Consider the following 20,755-nt stretch of genomic DNA (forward strand, 5'->3'; position numbering starts at 1 on the left):
ACAACACAACATCAGTAGGGTAAAACGAAGTGGGGCCTCACGATCCTTCCATTTTTTTGGCTTTTAAGCAGGATGTGTCAGAAAAGATACCAGAGGGGTAACTGGCTTGTGGCAGCCAAGTGTTCATAGCAACGTCACTTTTTGATCCTTCAGTGTTGGCTCTTCGTATCATTGTGAAGCAGAATTCATCAAGTGTTGGATTGTTCACCCAACTGTCAATACACTTACATCATATGCACATTTCTGTAAATAGACTTTCTCACATCATTATTGTTCACACAATTGAAGGTTTGTTGCCCAGGAATGGTTCTACCAAAAATATACTTGAGAGTGTTTCAGAAAAATCGGTTGTCTTGGCTTTAGTTGGGATAGAATTAATTTCCTTCCTAGTAGCTGGTGTTTGCCTTTAGACCAAGAACAATTCTGATAACACACTGAAGTTTTAGTTGCTGCTAAGTAGCCCTTACTCTGATCGAGGACTTTTCAGTCTCATCTCTGCTGGTGAGGAGGAGCACAAGAAGCCAGGAGGGAGCAGAGACAGGACACCTTGCTTAAACTAGCCACAGGGGTATCCCATACCACAGTATGTCATGCCCAGCATATAAATTGAGGGGAGTTACCTGGAAGGTCATATCGCTGCTCAGGTCAGGCTGGATATCAGTCAGCAGGTGGCGAGCAACTGTACTGTGCATCAATTGTGTTTATTGGTTTGGGGTTTTTTTTTTAACTTTCCCCTTTTGGTTTTATATTCTCTCCCCTTGTTATTTCCTTTATAATTAGTAGTTTACTTCAGGTATTAAACTGTTCTTATCTCAGCCTGCAGGTTTTACATTCATTTGATTCTCCTTCCCATCCCACCTGGGGAGGGATGAAAGGGGGGATGAGTGAGCAGCTGCTATGTGCTGATTTACTGGCTGAGTTTAAACCACACCACCAATATATTGTGCTGCTTTTTTTTTTAAATTGCCATATCTGATTTATATCCTTGTGGTATCAACTGTACAAAGCTAATTTTCTATAATTAATTATTTATTTCCTGTTGTAATCGGACATCTGAGATAGTCATAAATATTTATATGTCCAGGTAATTTACTAATGAAAACTGAACTAATTCTAAAAATGGGATGTTATCTCAGAGGCATGACAACCTAACAGTCTGCTCAACCTTTACATTAGTGAAGGCAACCACCATATGGAAAGCAACTAACAAGAGCTGGAAGACACTTGACCTTAAGAGTATAGTCTAGGAATGGGCTACAGTATCAGGACAGAAGAATTTTGTGTGTACCCTGGAAATAATATCTAATTTTTCTCTAGCTCTAATTTCCCAATTTGTAAAATTTGCAGTAACATCCTCTACCCTTATACTTCTTTGCAATCCTTGGACTTCTCACTAGTATTAGCAGAGACACTTCCTCTTCAGCAATGGAAATCTCTTTTCTTTTTAGGCACTGAGTTATTGGCCTGTGTAACTCCACTACCCTTTATAGTTTCTGGTAAGTGTTTTGGGTTGCCAGCTGCCTGATAGTAGTTCAGTACCATCTATTGCAAGAGCCTATGAGCATAAATTCCTTGAAGTTAGATAGCTGTACTGATATTATTCCTCACCCAAACCAGGTCAACATAAACAGCTAATAAAAGAATCTATTTACTACATCTGCAATAGACAATGCCATTTATAAAGTATTATGAAGTCACAAAAGAACAGAAAGTAAAAGAAATAAGTTTACATCCATCCACATTCAGATCAGTCTTGAGGGGTTGTCTTATCTAATAAACTCACAGCTCTTTTTTAGCTCCTATCCCCTCAGAGAAGAGAATCCTACTTTTGCAACCATTTTTGCTTTATAATCCATTGCCATCTCTGGGGCAATCTGCCTTTGTCTACCTCCCTAAAACACAAGCTGCTAGTCATTCATCTAAGAAGGAAGTAATCCGTTCCTCCATCAAACTACTGCTTGCCACTTTCTGGAGAGACTGACAGCTTTAGGCCTCATGCAAAGAGTTTCACCTTCCCCATAAGAAACTTCAGTCATTACTCATATTTGGCTCACCTTTTCACAATCTGTTAGTCCATTGTGAAGCATAACATTAACTGGAAAATGGTCAAACCTATGAGCCAAAGCCCTCAAAATGTTAACATTTAGATTTTAATGTGTTTGTTATGTTGTTAAGTTAATAACCATAGGTTAAGCAGATACACAAATGTGATGAAGGCATGTCTCATTTAACTGAGTTTTAATAGAGGCTGTATGTGATAAGAATGAATGTTGCTGAAGTTAGATACTAGTTTAACATGTGATCCTCTCTTGGAGGGGTGTTGCAACAAAGCATTTCCAAGGTAAGACCACAGAATTCTTGTCTAGTTCAGTCCAGAACAGAGAAAACACTACTGCCGTGAGTCTGGAAGCAGAGGTACTACTGCAAATGCCAGGAAATAATGTTATAGACTATGAACACTGCTTTCCTTTCATCACTACTGAGAAAGGTCAGACAGGAAAAGGTCACAAAGTATGAACACTGCTGGTTTTGAAACTGCAAATTCATATAACTTGGCTTCTATAGGGAAAGGGGGAAGAAGAAAAAAAAGAAAAGGAAAAAAAAAAAACCCCAAAACTGACAGGGACAGGCTAGAGAAAGTCATGTTTTGCAGGATTTGTTCTCTGAGCATCTCAGACCTATAGCGATTCCAGAAGTGTTTTGCTGGCCTCCTGGGCTCGAGTAACAAAAAGGAGGAAAAATGAGGAGTCATAAACCACATTTATTCTGTGCCTTCAACTACTGGACACCACTGAAAAAGTAAGAAAAGCTTTCAGATGACAGTCAGATTCTGAACCAGTTGATGTATTTGCTAATTCATAAGTATGTACCTTTACTGTAGAAAGGAAGTACAGTGCAATGTCACAAAACCAGAAGGAATATGGTGCCCTATGTAAAATCCACTATTGGTTTGGGATTGCTGTTTGTACAAAGAAAACAATTAAAAAAAAATAGCTGCCAAAAGATGAGACAATCACGCAAGTTGATGAGTTAAGTTCCTGATAAAAGATCTTATTATGATTACTCAAAAGGAAACTACCGCAAAATGCAGAATTTATCCTTGACAAGGCTATTAGGTTGTGTCAGCAACCGAAGCCATACCTGCCAGAATTACTCTTGAGTGGGCTGTACTATGACATAACAAAGGTGTTCATGAATTCACAATATTAGGAGAAAACAGACCTGCAGCTGACAAGCATGTGAGCTCTGACTCAAGCCAGATGTAAAACTGCTTATCAACTGCAACAGCAAAAAAAGTAATGCCCAGCACATGCAAAGAAACATAAGCAACACAATGGATTACATAATTTTGCAAAAGTATGCAATGTCAGGGCATCCGCTTTCCTTGGGAGCTGCATTTAATCTCAGGTCATCACTGCTGGTCCCTGCCCAAGTTATCCTACAGCCATGCCTCTGCCAGAGTATGTACCCCATTTTCACTCAGATGCAGACCCTAACCCATGGACTTGATCTCCTAGCCAGACCCTGAGTCTGCCTTGTGGCTACAGACTCGCTTGGCAGTCACCAGACTGTCAGCCATTCCAGTGGTAGTATGATGTTCATTCCTTGTGGAGCAATGGCTGATGGAGCATGGGCATGTGAATTATGAAGGGCTGAACAATCCCTGATTTTGACTAACCCTATCCCTGATTTTGACTAACCCAGGCTTGAAACTGAGTGAATGACAGTGAACTGTTGTGGACTGGCTGCAAAGCAGTGGGCATCTTGTGCCCAATTCCGATGTCTTAGCATTAGAAAATGGCGTTTTTATGGAGAGTGCAGGCCACAATCCTAAGTCAGCAAGTACTTACATGGGGCTTGACATGAACCGAGGATGAAGAAGGCTGTGGGTAAAGAAGTAGCAGTGCAAGCAGGATGAGAAGAAACTGGGATGTGTTAAGACACAATAGTGAACTGTTAGCAAGTTTTGGAGACTAGGCTCTCATATGCTTAATGTAACCAATTGTAGCTTAGTTGCTGTGTGCTACACTGTACATGTATCCACTAATACAGCAAGCTATTGATTATGTATCCAATCTTAATACAGCCAGTTACTGTGTATGTATCAAAGTATAATACACTGAGCTATTGTAAGCAGACGCAGAGACTAACATGGAAATTCTAACTTAGCCAATAGCTATATATAGATAGGCAGGTGGACAAACTAATGTAACCAATGAAAGAGTGTTTAGTAGCACATGGGCTATCAGTAACTGTATAAATATAGGCGATCATAATCAATAAAGTGGAACAAGATGTGTAACTCATATTGAGTCGTTCTCTTGATTCTGGGTTCCTCAAACAATTCCTCACAAGAAATAGTCCCAGAACCAGCAATTCTTGGGGCTTCTTTTTAAAAAGGTATTGTAACTTTGTGATAGAACACTGTGCACTTTTTACTGATAATACAAACAGAAGCATAACTGTGTGCAGTTTTCCCATTAATTTTCCAACCCTTACTTAATTACTTGATTTAGGACAAGCAGACTATGCATCTGTAACTGACTAAATTCAGAACAGACAGGAAAGCATGACAAAAAAAAAAAAGAAAAAGCTGAGTTCTGAGAGGAAAAGACAGAACTTGCTCTCCAGCTCACTTCAAATATACAAGGAGCATGTGGGTAATGTGGGACACACACAACAACACACCAATGAACATGATCTGTCTTATGAAAGATCATAAACATGGAGACAGTAACCAAGTGGATGATGAAAGGACAAAGGTGAAATCCCCAGGAATGGTATGTTAATGTAAGAACTTGCTACCGGGGAGCAGGGGAAGAAGAGGGGCAATAAATCTGTTTCAGAAAAGTATAGCGTGACTTCTTACAGATCTAAAAATACACTTTTGTGTAGTGAATTCTTCCCTCTATGCCTCTGAGGGACTACAGTAATTAAGGCAAATGCCTCTTTCAGAGCTCCACCAAGTTAAATAAGTCATTTATTGAGCCCTTGCAGCACTGCGGTGCTGATTGCTGGGTTCCTCTCCAGCTGCTTCAGCAGGTCCCATTCTACTGCCAGCTTCCTGACTTTCAAACGCCTCATCTGCAGCCCTTGTGTTGCTTTATAGTGTAATTCCGCTGCTGGCTCTAGGTCCCAGGGGGATTCCAGTTTCACTTTGGTTTAAGATTATACTACCATTTTCCTGCCTCATGCTTGTTATTAGAGCTTTTGTCATTGCCCCCTGAGGAGCCACCTGTAGTCCTTGCTTTCCAAGCAGTTAGTATTCCCTTTATTCTCTTTCAGACAGCTCATGGTAAAATGCAGATAAGAGTTGAAGAGAAACACTGCTGCCAGTACCCAAGTTTGTTCAATACCCAAGTTTGTGCATGCATGTGTTATCAGCAGTAAGTACAGATTAATCAGATGTCAGAGCAAGCTGATACTGTCAATCAAAAGAGAAACTCAGACTAAGAATCTTCAGAGAACTCTCTGAAAACTGGAACCTACTAGGATGTGACAGCCACCCCATGACTCCCCATTTCAGGAACACTTTGTCAGGAATCCAGAGGAATGACCGCAGCATGTGGAGGCAAACAGGAGGAAATCTTAAGATAGCTGTACCAAGATACCTTACGGAAGTGGCAGCGTCATAGCATCCTTGTCCACAGTTGTGAAACTGAAGACTAAAACACTGTTTTCCCCATTTTGATTCTCATGGAGCTAACTGGCTTGCAAAAGATGTGCCCCAAGACAGAACGGACTATTACATATGGAAAGACCACCCTAATTTATGAAGGGAGAAGAGGTTGTGAATTCTTCACCACAACTGGTTACAAATGAAAGGACATTATCTGATTTAACAAGTACTCCAAATTGCATTCTTAATTGTTCCTTGTAAATGTTGCATCCCCAGTCTTTCAGCCTGCCACAGAGAGCATCTGCCTTCCAGCTCAGAGAGTGGATTAATTTTCTGTTCCAAATGCTTTTTCACAGATTAGTCAAAAGAAGGTGTCCATTTCACAGTAGCCAGTTCACTGTATGAGGGTGTGAAACCACATTTTCTCAGCAGTGCTGCTAAACTCTGTGAAGTTCTCAGCTGAGCAACCTTATGCCATCACAAATCACTATACCAACACCTTTTGTCCAACTATTAAATCAGCTAGTTTCTCTGTATTACAATATATGAATTATTACAGTCAGTAGCAATAGTCTTTCACTCTTGAAAAGGGAAAGAGGCCAAACCACTACCAGTGAGAAGCAACTTGGCCTATTTACATGAATCACTGATAATAAACAATAATAGTTTATTGTTCACTGACTTCTGCAGACCCTCCAAAACCTGCCAGCATATAAACTGCTTCTGTTCTCTGGACCTATGAAAAGAATACCAGCAAGGTAATCTTCACTAACATCACCTTCCTATATATTATCGGCTGCTAAACTCAATTCACTTTCTTTGACTAATACTGGTACTTCCTCTACATTTGATGACAGTATGTACGATTTACAATACAGCAATCAGTTTAGTTTTATAAGTTTTTCACTGAAACAGTGATCTTGCCACAAGACATGAGGCATCATACCAGACACATTCATGAGCAAATTCCCTATATTTTAGCATAGTCTAAGTATTTGTTAAAAAAGAATATTAAAAAGCTGAAAAATATCCTTTTCATTAAATGAATGTGAGATTTTCCCTATAAATATAATTGTAGAAGACTTTATAACTGTTTTCCAAAAGTACAAAAGGTAGGTGATTGTAAAATGCTCTGGAACTTTTTGAAGATATATTCTTCTTTCCTGAACTCATTTTTAATCACAGGAAATTTTTTGAGTCATGTACCACATTAGCTGACATATTTATCTCATCTTATGATCTTTCCTGGCTTGCCTCTCAGAGCCATTAATTCAATGCTCTATCTGCTACAGTTGCTCATACTGCAGGTGACATTTTTGTTAGGTTTGTTTCCACAAAAGAAAATGTATTAGAAAAGGTAGTCTGACAGGTCTCTATATTCACTTCACAGGCTACACGTAAAGTATAAAGATCATCCATGTAACTACTGACAGAAACGATTAGAGAACAAGTGAAGACAACAAGATTTGCACCAAACATGCCCTCTTCTTTGAAGTGAGATGGAAGTAAACCTTCAGCCCTCCAGTAAGTTTAAAATATAGTGTGAAAAACCTACAAGGAAACACAAAAACTGCCATCCCACTTTAAACTTTTCACAACTCCTCCTGCTTAATACCCTCAGACTGAGTTTATTCCCCATATATCCAGGAAAACTGCTAGCAACATCTATATTACATACTTTCAATATCAAAAAAAGGGCTTTTAATCTTTTCCTTTCAGAACAGGTTTTATACCAATTCTTTAGAGCAAACACAACCATGTGCCAAATAGGTCAGTGACAGGTTCTTTGGACATGCTATCAACATGACAAGATTGTCCCATGATGGAAGTGAAGTGGATACTGATCATATAGTTGGTATCCAGACTGCCTAGCTGGCATACTTACAGATCAGGAACTTGAAGGAGAACAGCTTCTGTTCTCCCTATACCTCCAGGTTTTGCTGGCTAATCTCAAAGTTACTATATTACAATGTATGCATTTGCCTGATGCCTAAACCGAGGATAGAAGCAGCAGAGAACACTGAATGAGGAAACTCTCCACCTTGCTGAAATGAGTAAACTCCTGCTTGAGTAGGAAAATATTTATGAAACAATTGATAGACTTTTTCCTTTTCCAAGGAGTAGTCAATTGTAAAGATGAGACCCACCATGGGATCAGCATCACTCTTCTAGCTCTATGCCTACCCAGGAAACTTAAAAGAGCAGAGGCAGCACTCTTTCAAACAGTTTTAAGCAGCACTTTTTGTGGTTCCAGATTTCAATGCCAGGAAGAAAAATTTCCCTAAATATTTCTATGTTTTCCATTATTATAAAAAAAAAGAAAAGCCAGAGATGCCTCTACCTTCTTACACCTAAATATTTTTGTGCACAACACACCATTTCCATATGAATCTCAATTGGTATTCATTGTCAGGCTTGGAGCTGAACTCAAGTAGCCCATTGCAGATCAACTGCCCATCCCTTTGCAGGATACCTCCCCACTACAAGGTATCATAAAGCCTTTATCCAAGCATTTACAGTATACTGCTTATTAGTGACACAGAGTCCTCCTAAAGAATTGTTCCACAAAACAAATTCTATCTCCTGAAAACTTTAGTTAGAAAACAACACACCTGCAACAAGATGTATAACTGCAGTTAGCAAGCTCTATTTGAGACTTGCACACCTAGGTCCAGATGTGAGAAAGAGGAAAGGCTGAGAAGGCAGCAGAAAAGGTGCAGTTGCAGACCTACAAGTTCAATACAACCTCCATGTTAAAGCTGTAACTATGTCAATCAAGGACAGAGTAAAGGGTTTACTTGATCCTACAGCAAACCAATACACCTGGGCCTTAGGGCAGCCTTACAAGAGTAGGCATCACTGCAAAAGTCCAAGATCCTCCACCTAGTCCCAAAAGATTTATATATTTGTAAGTCACAAAGCATTTGAAGAGGAAACCATGGCATACACTACAGATCACTGTGCATTCTATAGATGTATCTATCTTGCAAATACAGCTTTGTCAAGGACACAGGCATCTGCTGGCTAATAGGAGTCAAACCTTTTATACACATGGATAACTGCATATCTCTGCAAAAATGTGCTAATCTAACTAGATTTTGTCTTTCAAGAGAGAAGATCACCTTAGCGTGACAGTGCAAACTGTCTTGTCATTAGCTTCATGATCACCAGGACTTAAAAAGAGCTACTCTTGTTACTATAAACATACATAAGAACCTATGCAAGATTTATTCTTCTTTTAAGAGCAAACACTTAGGTATGTAAATCCTTAGCTGGAAACTGTGATACCTACAGCATTAATATTCTCATTGAGCTGATTTTTCTTTTTAAAATTTTCTATAATGAAATCCCTCTGTTTCATTTCACAATAGGTTGACACTGACAGGGCCATGAATCCTGATGGAAAGAGAGCACCATTTTATTTTTTTGGCAAAGATCGTCAGCAGGAAAAGTATACCATGAGTCAATTCTTCAGACAGGAGTTATAATGAAAGTAGTACAGGCTGCACCCCTCACAACCCATTCTTTTTTATAATATCAAGGTTTTAATATCTTATTCATCTTCCAATACTGGAGACACTGCCCATCATCAAAACAATCAACACCACCAATTCGTAACTCAAGACTAGCAGCTTTTAAGGTATGACTTAAAACAATCAATCACTCTTTTGAAAGAAGCTAACAGGTAAGGCCTATAGAAACTAAGCACTGTTATTTTCTTCCAGAGATGAGGCCAAAGAGTTCCCTAATAAATATAACTAAGAATTTTACCAGTCACAGAGATCTATATTTCTCCAAGACATGCAACACTCACTTCAAAAGTCTCTCTCTAGCAAGCAGTTTCTGCACAGCAGTAGAAAGAGAAGTGGCTGAAGGAGCCCACAGTCACAAGGGCAGTTCTACCCTTAAAGAATGTTCATGAATGGAATTAATGCAACCTGAGTCAAATACAGCTGTGCTACTACAAATGTATGAAGGCCACATTCATTATGAAGCAACAACAGCCAGTAACCGTTATTTTTAATTACAAGTTCTCGGTGAGTAATTTTCTTTCACAATGTTCTTGGTGTTAGGATGAAATCAGGAGTCAGCTGTTTTTCCTAGCTTGATAACTTTAATTTTATTACTTGAGAAAGAAAAAAAAAAGTTAAGAAATACAGCTGCAAGCAGAGCAATGCTTCATAGCTACTAGCTGACCATCTGTAAGATAATTATGACATGTTAGCAGGATGAGACAAGGACTTATCTATTTTATGGAAAGGAAGTCAGAGCAACAGAATACATTTGTTTTTTCTCCAGGGTGCCACAGAATATGACATTTGAAAATTCTTTCTTACCTATTCCAGTTTGCTCCAGGACTTGCTTTGTTCTCAGCTGCTGCAACAACAAATACAAAAGTAAAAGCTTGACAGCCTTCAAGACATTTGAGATCTTTGGCATTTCTCCAGCTGTTTCAAAGTAACAGGCTACTCAAGGTAACAGTTGTTGACATACACAAACCCAATTGCTTGCATTATAATTCTATGCCAAAGCTGATAAGTGACAAAGGAGAATAAAGTAAAAAATTAAAGTTTGCACTCACCTGACATAGCTCCTGTTGGCCATATGCTGGAGTCAGCAAAAGGTAATGTCTCTCAGAGCAATAAACCTAGAATAGGTAAAGGCTGAATTATTAACAAGAACATGAGGAGGTCTCAAAGGCACATGATGAATGAAACAGAAATGCAAAACTTACAGTCTGATTTAGTTTGTAAAACGAACTTCAGAGTTTCCTGAACTCTTTCTCAACTGATCTATTCCAAACACTAAATGGCATATGGGAAGAAGCAGGATAATGCTTTACTGCAATGCAATAAATGATGAACACAGTACCCTGAACTGCCTTCATACCAGTCTCTCACAAAGTAGAATTTAACTAACATGAAAATATCTGGCTTCTATCATATGGTCCTTGTATACATTCCCATTCCACTGGTCATCTCTCTTTCCCATCGTTAACCACTAACATGCTTCCAACTCTGTGTTCTGTCCTCCAGCTCTTTGTACCTAAGACCGCAGATGTGCTCTTTAAGCAACTTGTAATTGTGCTGATAAAGTCTCTAAGTTCACACAGTATTTCAGGTTTAAAATTGGGTCATCCAATTAACTCTGAATATGGCACAGCACAGCAGGAATGAAATCTATGGATTTCTGGGCAAAGGCTGGAACTCCTTTTACATAACTTTGTGTCTTTACTCATAGCAATTAGAAAGTACCAACCAACACAAGAAACCTTGCCAGGATGAAAGGAAAAATTTACATCAATTTTTCCTCTCAAGAAAATATTTCCTAGTTCTTCTGTATTCTGTTCTGCAGAATTCTTATTACTACTTGCAGTGCCATGCAGCAGATACTAATGAGTAGGACAGGATTCAGAAAATGACATAATCTATTTAGACACTTCACATTGCTCTATCTAAATGTTAAGCTCCTAATCTGGGGGAGGGAGCAAGAAAGAGAACTCATCTCAGATATTCAAATGTGAATACCCACATGGAAGTTGAACATTTAAACTGACATTTGCAACAAGAAAGTAAGACCAGCATGTGGATCTGGGAGAGGGGCACTGCTCAGGAAAAGGACATAACGGAAATTCTTCACATGGTGTCTCAGTGAAACTGGGACTGAGTGCCTTAATTTGCTTACTCCACTTCAATACCTTCCCTCACTTGGAATTCACAGAATCACAGAATGGTTTGGGTTGGAAAGGACCTTAAGATCGCCTAGTTCCAACCCCTGTATTTCTTCCTTATACCCTGTTCGGCACTCCCTCCAGGTTTGACTCTTAGGCTGGCTCTCACATTTAGCCACAAAGAAAGATGGACAATGAGTTCCTGTCCTCTACAAATATAAAACCTAGCTAAATACAAGGCAGGAAGTATGTATTTATTAACAGACGTGCTGCTATCTGCTTTACAGAGTTGACCTTGCTATTGAATACAGAATTTTCAGTCATTGCACACAACGTAGGAATTGCACACAACACAGACTTAATACAAGCAGATCTTTCTTTCACCAATATGCCCAGCTTAATAAATTGTTGAAGCAGTGAACATTGACCCCCTGGAAATTACATCCCTTTCAAGTGTTTCAGGTTGCTTAACAGAGAAATCTCTGGGGGTTAGTACACACACTGCTCTGTGAATTGGATGGATAAACAATTCCTTATTGTTTCTGCTGCAGCAGAAGACTGAAGAAGACAATTTTCTTCTGAATCATGTGTAAAGTGAGAAAGGTCCTAGCAAAGTCAAAAAGATACAGTGTCCATGCAGAATGTTAGACAAACAGCAGTAATTATGACATTATCTCAGCTGGGCTGAACGCATTCACCAGTGTAACAAATGCACCTCTCTCTACAGTCAATGTGCTACCTACAGAACAGGAAGAAGGAAAAAAAAATTGACTCCAGCGACTTAATTGCCATCAATTAATAAGCAGGCAAACAAAGAGCAATTTTCTACAGCCTTACACTTTTTCTTGATATTCGGGCCAAGAAAGCAGCGGCTACAAGGGCAGAGGAACAACGAAAGATGTGAAAGGATATGTGTTATCTTTAACTCTTCCCTTATTCTGAGATATTTTTATCTCACACATGCTCTACTACTAAAAGTTACTCCTTTATTAATTCCTATCATACTATATCAGGAAATGTGTCTTTTTTCCTTGATTTTCATATATTTTGAAAGAAACATCGTCAAATTAACTCAAACTAGTATTTTCAAATGTGTAGTTCTGCTTTTCCACATATATATGTGAAAAAGCATTACACATATAAAGTGTAGTTCATTTTTCCACATACAATATCAGTACTCCCTCTCCATGCAGCAGGATACAGTCAGTGCCCGAGGAAGAATCAACTGGGTAAAAGGTGGAGAAAAAGAGGACCAGCCAGCAAGAGGCTACTAACATGCTTTGTTCCTTACAATGCAACAACAAAGAATTAAAAATCTCATACATCATCCCCCCTTGTCATATGCCATTACCACAGGCCAATTTTCAGCTGTGGTCAGCACAAGCTTCTTGCCTGCTGTGCAGCATTCAGATGGGAAAGCTCAGCCTTACACTGTTAGACACTTATCCCAGAGTAGTGGCATTCTAGCCACAGCCATACAGCTTTCAGGCTTTGACACAAAGAAAGCATGTACAGACCTACACAAAGCATTATTTAGAGAAATTCTCTTCCCCAGAGAGGGGGAAATTCCTTGCAGAAGCATCGCACAATTAAACAACGGCAGTTTCTCAAATTATTTTTCAGGTTTCTGGTGTACCATGTCAATCCCAAGGCCTTTGTTAATGTTGCATTGTAGGGTTTCCTTTTGCTGAAGTACCAAACAAATCAGTCACATCTCATCACCCCAGACAAACTACCCTGCTATTTATGTCACCTGTTCAACTCCCAAAGCAAGAGCTGTGCAAAGATGTGAAAGTTGCATGAAAGGCAAGACAAGTTAGAGGGAACTGGCAGAAGACCAATTTCATGCATTAGATGGTTGTCTCTTATAACATTTCTACCTGCAAAGCAGTCCCTGCACTTTCCATAAAAAGCAGAACAGGTGCTTTCTTTAGCTGCACACTCTCATGCCTTGGCTGACCACCTTTACTGTGCACTCTTTTGTCCTTTAGGTTCCCCTGCTGCAGCTCCCTCACCTTCTTCTTATCTCCCCCTCTCCATTTTAGGAGCTACATGGCCTTATCAAATAGCACAGTGATAATCACAGCAAACAACTCCACATATTTGTCCTGTTCCATTAGCACTACAAGGAATACAGCTCCATAGTTTAGTCTGTAATGCAGGAGTCTTTACTAAAAATGCCTACTCTGAACTTATGTCCTGATTGCCAAATTGCAGCTTGCTAATTCTGCTGCAGTTCAGCTCTGCTCAATTGCACAAAAATTAAACAGTAACAACAAAAGAAAAACTCCTATTCAGTGAAATGTTGATTGTTTCTGCAGGTGCATTCTCAGCTTCCCTGAAACAACCAAGCCAAAGGTGCCTTTCTGTTCTCTGGCTCTACATTACTGAAGCTCAGCAGGCAGAATAATAGGTAAAAAGTTTAGTGCTCACCTGACCAGTTATGCTCAGGGTTTGTACAAGGCTTTCCTTCTCCTCCTCATTTTCTGTTGCTGATCCATAGGCTCTTCTCTCATCTTTCTCCTCTCTTCTATTTCTTTGGGGTAGATAACTAGAACTCACCTCTAGAGAAGGAAAGTTTGTAAGAACTACCAAAAGTGAAGCTACAGACACACAACCTATTATACTAAGTGTGCTCAGATTATATCTCAAAACTAGGGCTAGAGGGAAAAAAAAAACCCAAACATAATTTTCAGTACTTCAAAACCCCTTCCTAGAGTGTTTTTTGATTACTCTCACAGTTCTGCACAGCACTTTGTTCATTATTCCCTTCTCCACCACTTCCTTAGTGACAGACGGCTGGTAAAGAGAGTAACTTCGGGTTTCGTGACACAAAATTTTTCTCTTCCTCAGACAAGCTTGCACTCAGGAGCCCCTTGTTAACAAGCCTCTTTAGACATTAGCACAGCATGAATCATTGTCTTTGTCAAATGAACTTTTTTTCTGAATACATTTGGCAGAAACACTGCATAACTGGTCCTGGTGGCTCTTAAAGCAACCAAACCACCCCTGCACTGCTCACTAAATCTCTCTTCCATGTAGTCAGGAGTCAAAAACAAAGGTACAGTATGTCCTTTGATTAAGAACTTTGGACGGTACTGGATAAAACACTTAACCTGCACATACATCAACAAGGCAGCATGTAATTCTGAGGAAGGAATCACACAGTGCCACTCACTCTCCAACATGCACAAACATACTGATCCAGATAATGTTCCTGTAGAATCATACAATAGTTAGGGTTGGAAAGGACCTTCAGATCATCTAGTTCCAACCCCCCTGCCATGGACAGGGACCCCCCACACTAAACCATATCACCCAAGGCTTCATCCAACCTGGTCTTCAACACCGCCAGGGATGGAGCATTCACTGCCTCCCTGGGCAACCCATTCCAGTACCTCACCACCCTTACAGTAAAGAATTTCTTCTTTATATCCAATCTAAACCTCTGCTGTTTAAGTTTCAACCCGTTACCCCTTGTCCTATCACTACACTCCCTAATGAACAGTCCCTCACCAGCAACCCTGTAGGCAGGCCCCCTTCAAATACTGGAAGGCTGCTATGAGGTCTCCACGCAGCCTTCTCTTCTCCAGGCTGAACAGCCCCAACTTTCTCAGCCTGTCTTCATATGGGAGGTGCTCCAGTCCCCTGATCATCCTCGTGGCCCTCCTCTGGACTTGTTCCAACAGTACCATGTCCTTTCTATGTTGAGGACACTAAAACTGCACACAATACTCCAAGTGAGGTCTCACGAGATCAGAGTAGAGGGGCAGGATCACCTCCTTCGACCTGCTGGTCACGCTTCTTTTGATGCATACGCAGCCCAGGATACAGTTCCTAACCATGGAACACCCCAGAGGTGCAAGTAGCAGCACAGAAGTTCATAATTTCCCAGTTTCCAAAACAATCCATTCATACTTGAACTAGCCTTCCACTTTAAATGGGCCTGAAATAGCTTGTAGAAATCTATATCCACCTTGCCTTCTAGCCAGGCTACCATAAGAAAATCTTAGCCCAGTAAGAAAATAGCTCTGCTTGGTTCAAGTCACATATTTATTTTTGGAATAAAACTTGGGTGAACTCTACCATTTTTACTTTATGTGCTACGATGTCAATAATTTGCATCAATCTGGGTTAACATTAGATGATTAAAGGATATAACCTTAGAAAAACAAATGCATTAGAGTTTGAAAGTGCACATCAAGAACTGAGATTGACTTTAATTTGGGGGTACAAAAAGTTTTAAATAGGGATTCTGTGTATTTTCAGAACAGATTCACCAAGAGCCCACAGTAAATTAAGATATAAACAGTTCGCTTTTTTTGTCAGAAAAAAACCTCAATAACTGCATCTGATATGCTGATGCTATTATTATACATCTTCATACTAGCAGAGATTTCTGTACAAGAATGTAGTTTTACACTTAATAATTTCAAGAGACTGCAGTTTTACACTTAATAATTTCAAGATACTGCAGAACAAAACACCGAGCCTCAGTTTTGACACTGAAATTGGAATTTCAGAATACAGGATTTGAAGGGGAAAATAAAGTGGGGGGGAACTAACCTTGCTTTCAAATATGAAAATTAAAAACCATTTTGTATTTACACAGAACTGAATGCACTGCTTCAGAAAAATAACTGCAAAGACTTTTTAAGCTAGCCTCTTCTTTTTGATTTGTGTGCAGTATTTTCTGTGGATAATGGCACCTTTTCCTTTATTTTCTTAGCAGTTGCATACCTATAAGAACCAGAGACGGAGAAAAGAACCTATACATTTGCTTTAAGGAATTTATCATATATTACAGTATTTGCAATGTGTATTACGGTTCACTACTTAATAGTAGATCGCTTAAATAAGTACTGTATACTAAAGCCAGATCTGTTTTGGTACTTAGGGAACTTACAGAGACTTTTCTTCAGTTATGCATGGCTTTGTCACAATGTGCCTGAATTCTAGGTGTCACACATACTTCTTGCCTTGTAGTTATCTTCTACCATTTTAATCATTTAATCATGGAGATTGTTGTTTGGGTTTTTTTTCCTTTCTCTTTTGAGCACTGCTTATCTATAAAGTTTAAAGAAAAAAATACCCTGCAGAGGCAGGGTAGCTGCACAGCCTCAGCAGCACCCCTTGTGTGGCACTGCAGAAGCGGGTCCCATGAAGCCCAGGAACCCCACCTCAGCACAGTGGCCAACACAGCCTGTCAACAGGGCAGAGGGTGCCTCCTCAACCTGGGCTCAGAACAGACTCTCTGGGCCTTGGGGAAAAGGCCTGTTCTAGCGATAGCAATGAACCCTGCCAGCACTGACTGCTTCAGAGAGGCCACAGCCCCTGCCTGCCTCTCAGCGCCAGTGGACTGCATGGCAAATAGCGACCGCCATTTTGTAGCCCGTCTTCATTGAGGTGCAACCCTCACCCACACGGCAGCAGGTCAGCCCTACTGGGCCGGGGACCTAAGTGGGAGTGGAGCCTCACTGCGCTACGGCAGGGAGAGATGATGAGCTTCAAGGCACAGCTGTGGAACTGGGACAGCACCACCTTGCCCTGCTGCTGCACTGAGGCGGTGGGAGTGGGCCCACGGTCTGCTGGAGGAGGCACTAAGCTGGGTCAGGCCATGCCGTGGGGCTATGGCGGTGTGCGCCTGATACCAGGGAATAAAGAGTTAACATTGTGCCTGCTTGCTTAAGCAGTCATTGTGCTTAGTGAAGCAGAACCGTGGGAGCCAAAGTTGCTAGAATGGTGAAGCAGAATTGTAGGAGTTACAGCTGCCAGGCAGAACTGTAGTATCCACAGAAAGAAAAGGAACAAAAGATAACCACAGTAACAAAATTTGCAAGCTTGACAAGTTTCTGCTTTAAGATACAAAAAAATGGCTTGAACTGAACCTGAGGCTTGGATAGGAGCTGAAACCCTATTGAGTCTGTGTGAAAACAAGATGTTACTCGCAGTAATGAAGAGTAACTACAGGCCTTCATCCTCACAATCTCTAACGACCATCACCAGGAGGCACTGCGTAAGCATATCAATGGGATGAAAGCCAGAAAAGTAATTACAATACTAGACAGGAATAGGTTTTGTCTATTGGCGTGAAGCCAATATACCAATATACTAATAGTGTGAAGCAATCTCATGTTTATATAATTATTATATGTAATATAAACAACCTGAGTGGCAAAGGAAAGGTGCGCATGCCTTTGGAGGAGCGATCCCCCATGCGCCTCAGCGCTGAATGAAAGCATACCTACTTTAGCGACCTGTGGAGCCTACCCACGTATCATGCCGTTACCTCAGGGAGGCTGCAGTTCCATTGCTGCTTGCAAAGCACCACGCTGGGCGTGGAGCCTCTCAGAGGAGGCTGGTTACACACCCTAAAAGAAGAGTAACGTTTAGTGAGCTACCGAAGAAATTGTTAGGAGCAGGAAATGAAATTAATGAGTGTATCTGCACAGTTAGTATTACATAGCTTACACTGAGCCTGAACACCTTGCTTGTCTCCGTCTCTTCAGTTTATTGTCCAGAGCAATGAACTGTGAGTGCAGCTCCATCTCTGCTCTGAGAAATGGGTCTTGATATGGGAAATGATTTTATATAGAACTTCTCCCCTTTGGGGGTTAATATGGAGGAGTCTCCCCATCTTTAGGCTTCACCTTTGTACCTATTAACTTTATTTGATCTCAGCCATAACCATTTTCAGGTTGTTTATGGTTGCCTGAGGAGAAAAAATGCAGGTAGGTATTTTTCTCATACACTTTCCTTTGTTTACAAAGAAATTGGAGACTGCTCCTATGCTCAATACCGCAATGCTTTTTTCAAGGGAGCACTTAGATTCAAGCAAAAATAATATTTACATTAACTATTGTGCATTTTCCCCTCAGTATTCTCAAGAATTATTTAATAATAAGAATCTATAAGCTCTGGATATTCCCAGATTTCCCCCAGATTCTTATGTTTTATAGAATCATAGAATCACAGAATGGTTTGGGTTGGAAGGGACCTTAAAGCTCATCCAGCTCCAACCCCCATCCTTCCACTAGAGCAGGTTGCTCTAAGCCACATCCAACCTGGCCTTGAGCACTGCCAGGGATGGAGCAGCCACAGCTTCTCTGGGCACCCTGTGCCAGGGCCTCAGCACCCTCACAGGGTAGAATTTCTTTTTTGTATCTAATCTAAATCTACCCTCTTTGAGTTCAAAGCCATTCCCCCTTGTCCTATCACTACATGTGCTTGTAAAAAGTCCCTCTCCAAATTTCTTATAGGCCCCTTTAGGTACTGGAAGGCTGCTGTCAGGTTTCCCCTGAGTGTTCTCTAGGCTGAGCAAGCCCAACTCTTCTAGTGTGTCTTCTTAGGAGAGGTGTCCCAGACTTCTGAGCATCTTTGTGGACCTCCTCTGGACTCACTCAAGCAGCTCCACATCCTTAATATTACTGTTTGCAGTAACAGAATAAGTTGTCAATCCTAAACTATGATTTACACGAACATTGCTTATCCTTGAAACCAAACTAAGCCAAGCCTTATTTCAGCACAGCCATTATTGTTTGTTGTTGTTTACAAATCTCATATAGAAAAGAACAACTAATTGTTGCAATATTTTCTAATTACACATGCAGTGTAATGACATGCATAACAATTGATACAATTGTTCCACTAATGCAAGCCATTTCTAGCCTTTCTTTAGACTGTATTTGAAAAATTAATTCGTCATGTTTATGGCCATGGCTAGATGCCAAAAGGTGAAAAGCTATTATTAAATGAAATGTTATAAAATGATCTCAAGATCTGAATGATGATGGAATATTTCTCAGGGAGCAAATAGTCTACAGAATTTAACTGATGAGCATTTCCAAAGTGTATTCTACGGAAGTGCACAGTTGCTGACCATTAAGTAGATTTGGGATTGTTTTGGGGTTTTTTTTGCATCTGTTCATGTTTAAATAGACATACAGTACTGACTTGTAGCAAAACATATAACCAACAAATTATATATGGAAGTATTTTAATCATACAACATATAATTACAGCGGAACCTACTCTTTCTGTAATTAAAAAGTTGAGATACGCTGCTTTAGCCTGATTTATAATCTTAAAATCTTCTTATTTAAATGGATATACACAAACATTATTCACTACAGTAAATCCCTTTGGAAGTCAGGAGGGCTTCATGCTTTTTAAATACCTGTTCAGCCCTGTGTGAATTTTTCTTTGTCTGGAAATGGACTTGCGATGACAAACAGAATGCACGATTGAGCTAACCTACACACATCATAAACACTGGTGAATCAGAGCTTAATGTAATTATACCAATCAGGTTTCACTGGAAGGAAAAAAGCAGTTGCTGAAGACTTTAAGTATACTGTTGAAATGCCTGTTATTTTGGGAAAATCTTGAGGAAGTTTTAATTTCTGGCTGTGCAAACACAGATACAGCACTCTGAACTGTAAGTATCTAAGTTAATGCGTATAATGTCATATTGTCTTGTCCTACCATGTCACTTGGGTGCTGCTTCTGTTTGCCTTTCTTAGCTTTTAAATAAACAAAAATGCACCTTGTTCAAGGGTTACCACCGTTTTCAAGAAAACAAACAAAACTCTATGGTTCAACCAGTTCCTCACAGGTCATTTTCATACCTCAGGAGTTCATCAGCCTTCTGCTTCATTAACAGGGAGAACTCGCATTAAGACTTCCCTCCATCTTTGCACTCCTCCTCTTCCAAATCACGTTTGTAACACACAGGGAGTGTTTACATGGAAACGCTCCCTATTGTACCTGCTACTTTCCTCATCTGCCTCTCTGCTTAAAAGTAGAGTTGCTGTATTTCTGAGAGCAAAAGAAAAAGGTAAAAAGAAGGATAAGGTAATTTCTAATAGCTCCCTGGGAGTCACAGAACCTATCTCAAGTCCCAGATCAGGGCTCTGCCTGTAGGAGTGTAGCTCAAGGTCCCTAAAAGAAACAAAGCTGCCAGTTCTCAGCCTGCTGAGCCAAAGCCCAGACCGCTTTCTTTGTCATGGGACAAGCAAAACAATTCAGAGTTTTCATATCTAAATCATAATTCCATCCCCAAACCCATCCCATCCTAGACTGTCCCTCATCTCATTTACCACGTGAGAGGAAAAGCAAGGACAAATACAGTAATCTGTGTCGAAAGGGTCCAGTAGCTAAGGTCTTATTGCAGTCAGACTTTCAACTAGACAGACACCTGACATGACAGCTCCTACTTTTAATGCATCTGTGCAGACTTCCATACAAAGATGGTTGCTCTAGCTGAAAAGTCTAGTTTTGTTCTTCATTTGCACTAGTAGAAGAAAATCCCCAGATAAAAAACCACTGCATTACCTGAATACAGAGGACAGCAAGGGCAAAGCAACTAAAAGGCTTTACAGCATGGATTCAAAGCAAAACAAACGCAAAGGGAACTGAAAAGGAGAGAGAACGTCCATTAAAAAAGTCTTCAGCAATGAAGGAAA

General features: G+C 40.2%; 1 long non-coding RNA gene across 1 annotated transcript; it reads right to left on the minus strand.

Moving 5' to 3' along the window:
* Positions 1–9,956: 9,956 nt before the first annotated feature.
* Positions 9,957–13,853, minus strand: LOC115947056 (uncharacterized). Its single transcript, XR_004081037.1, has 3 exons — positions 13,725–13,853; positions 10,203–10,268; positions 9,957–9,997 (listed from the first exon to the last, which is right to left on the minus strand). It is a non-coding gene; the product is annotated as an uncharacterized lncRNA (long non-coding RNA).
* Positions 13,854–20,755: the final 6,902 nt, after the last annotated feature.

The sequence above is a fragment of the Melopsittacus undulatus genome, chromosome 8, assembly GCF_012275295.1.
Source record: "Melopsittacus undulatus isolate bMelUnd1 chromosome 8, bMelUnd1.mat.Z, whole genome shotgun sequence".
Taxonomy (NCBI): Eukaryota; Metazoa; Chordata; class Aves; order Psittaciformes; family Psittaculidae; genus Melopsittacus; species Melopsittacus undulatus.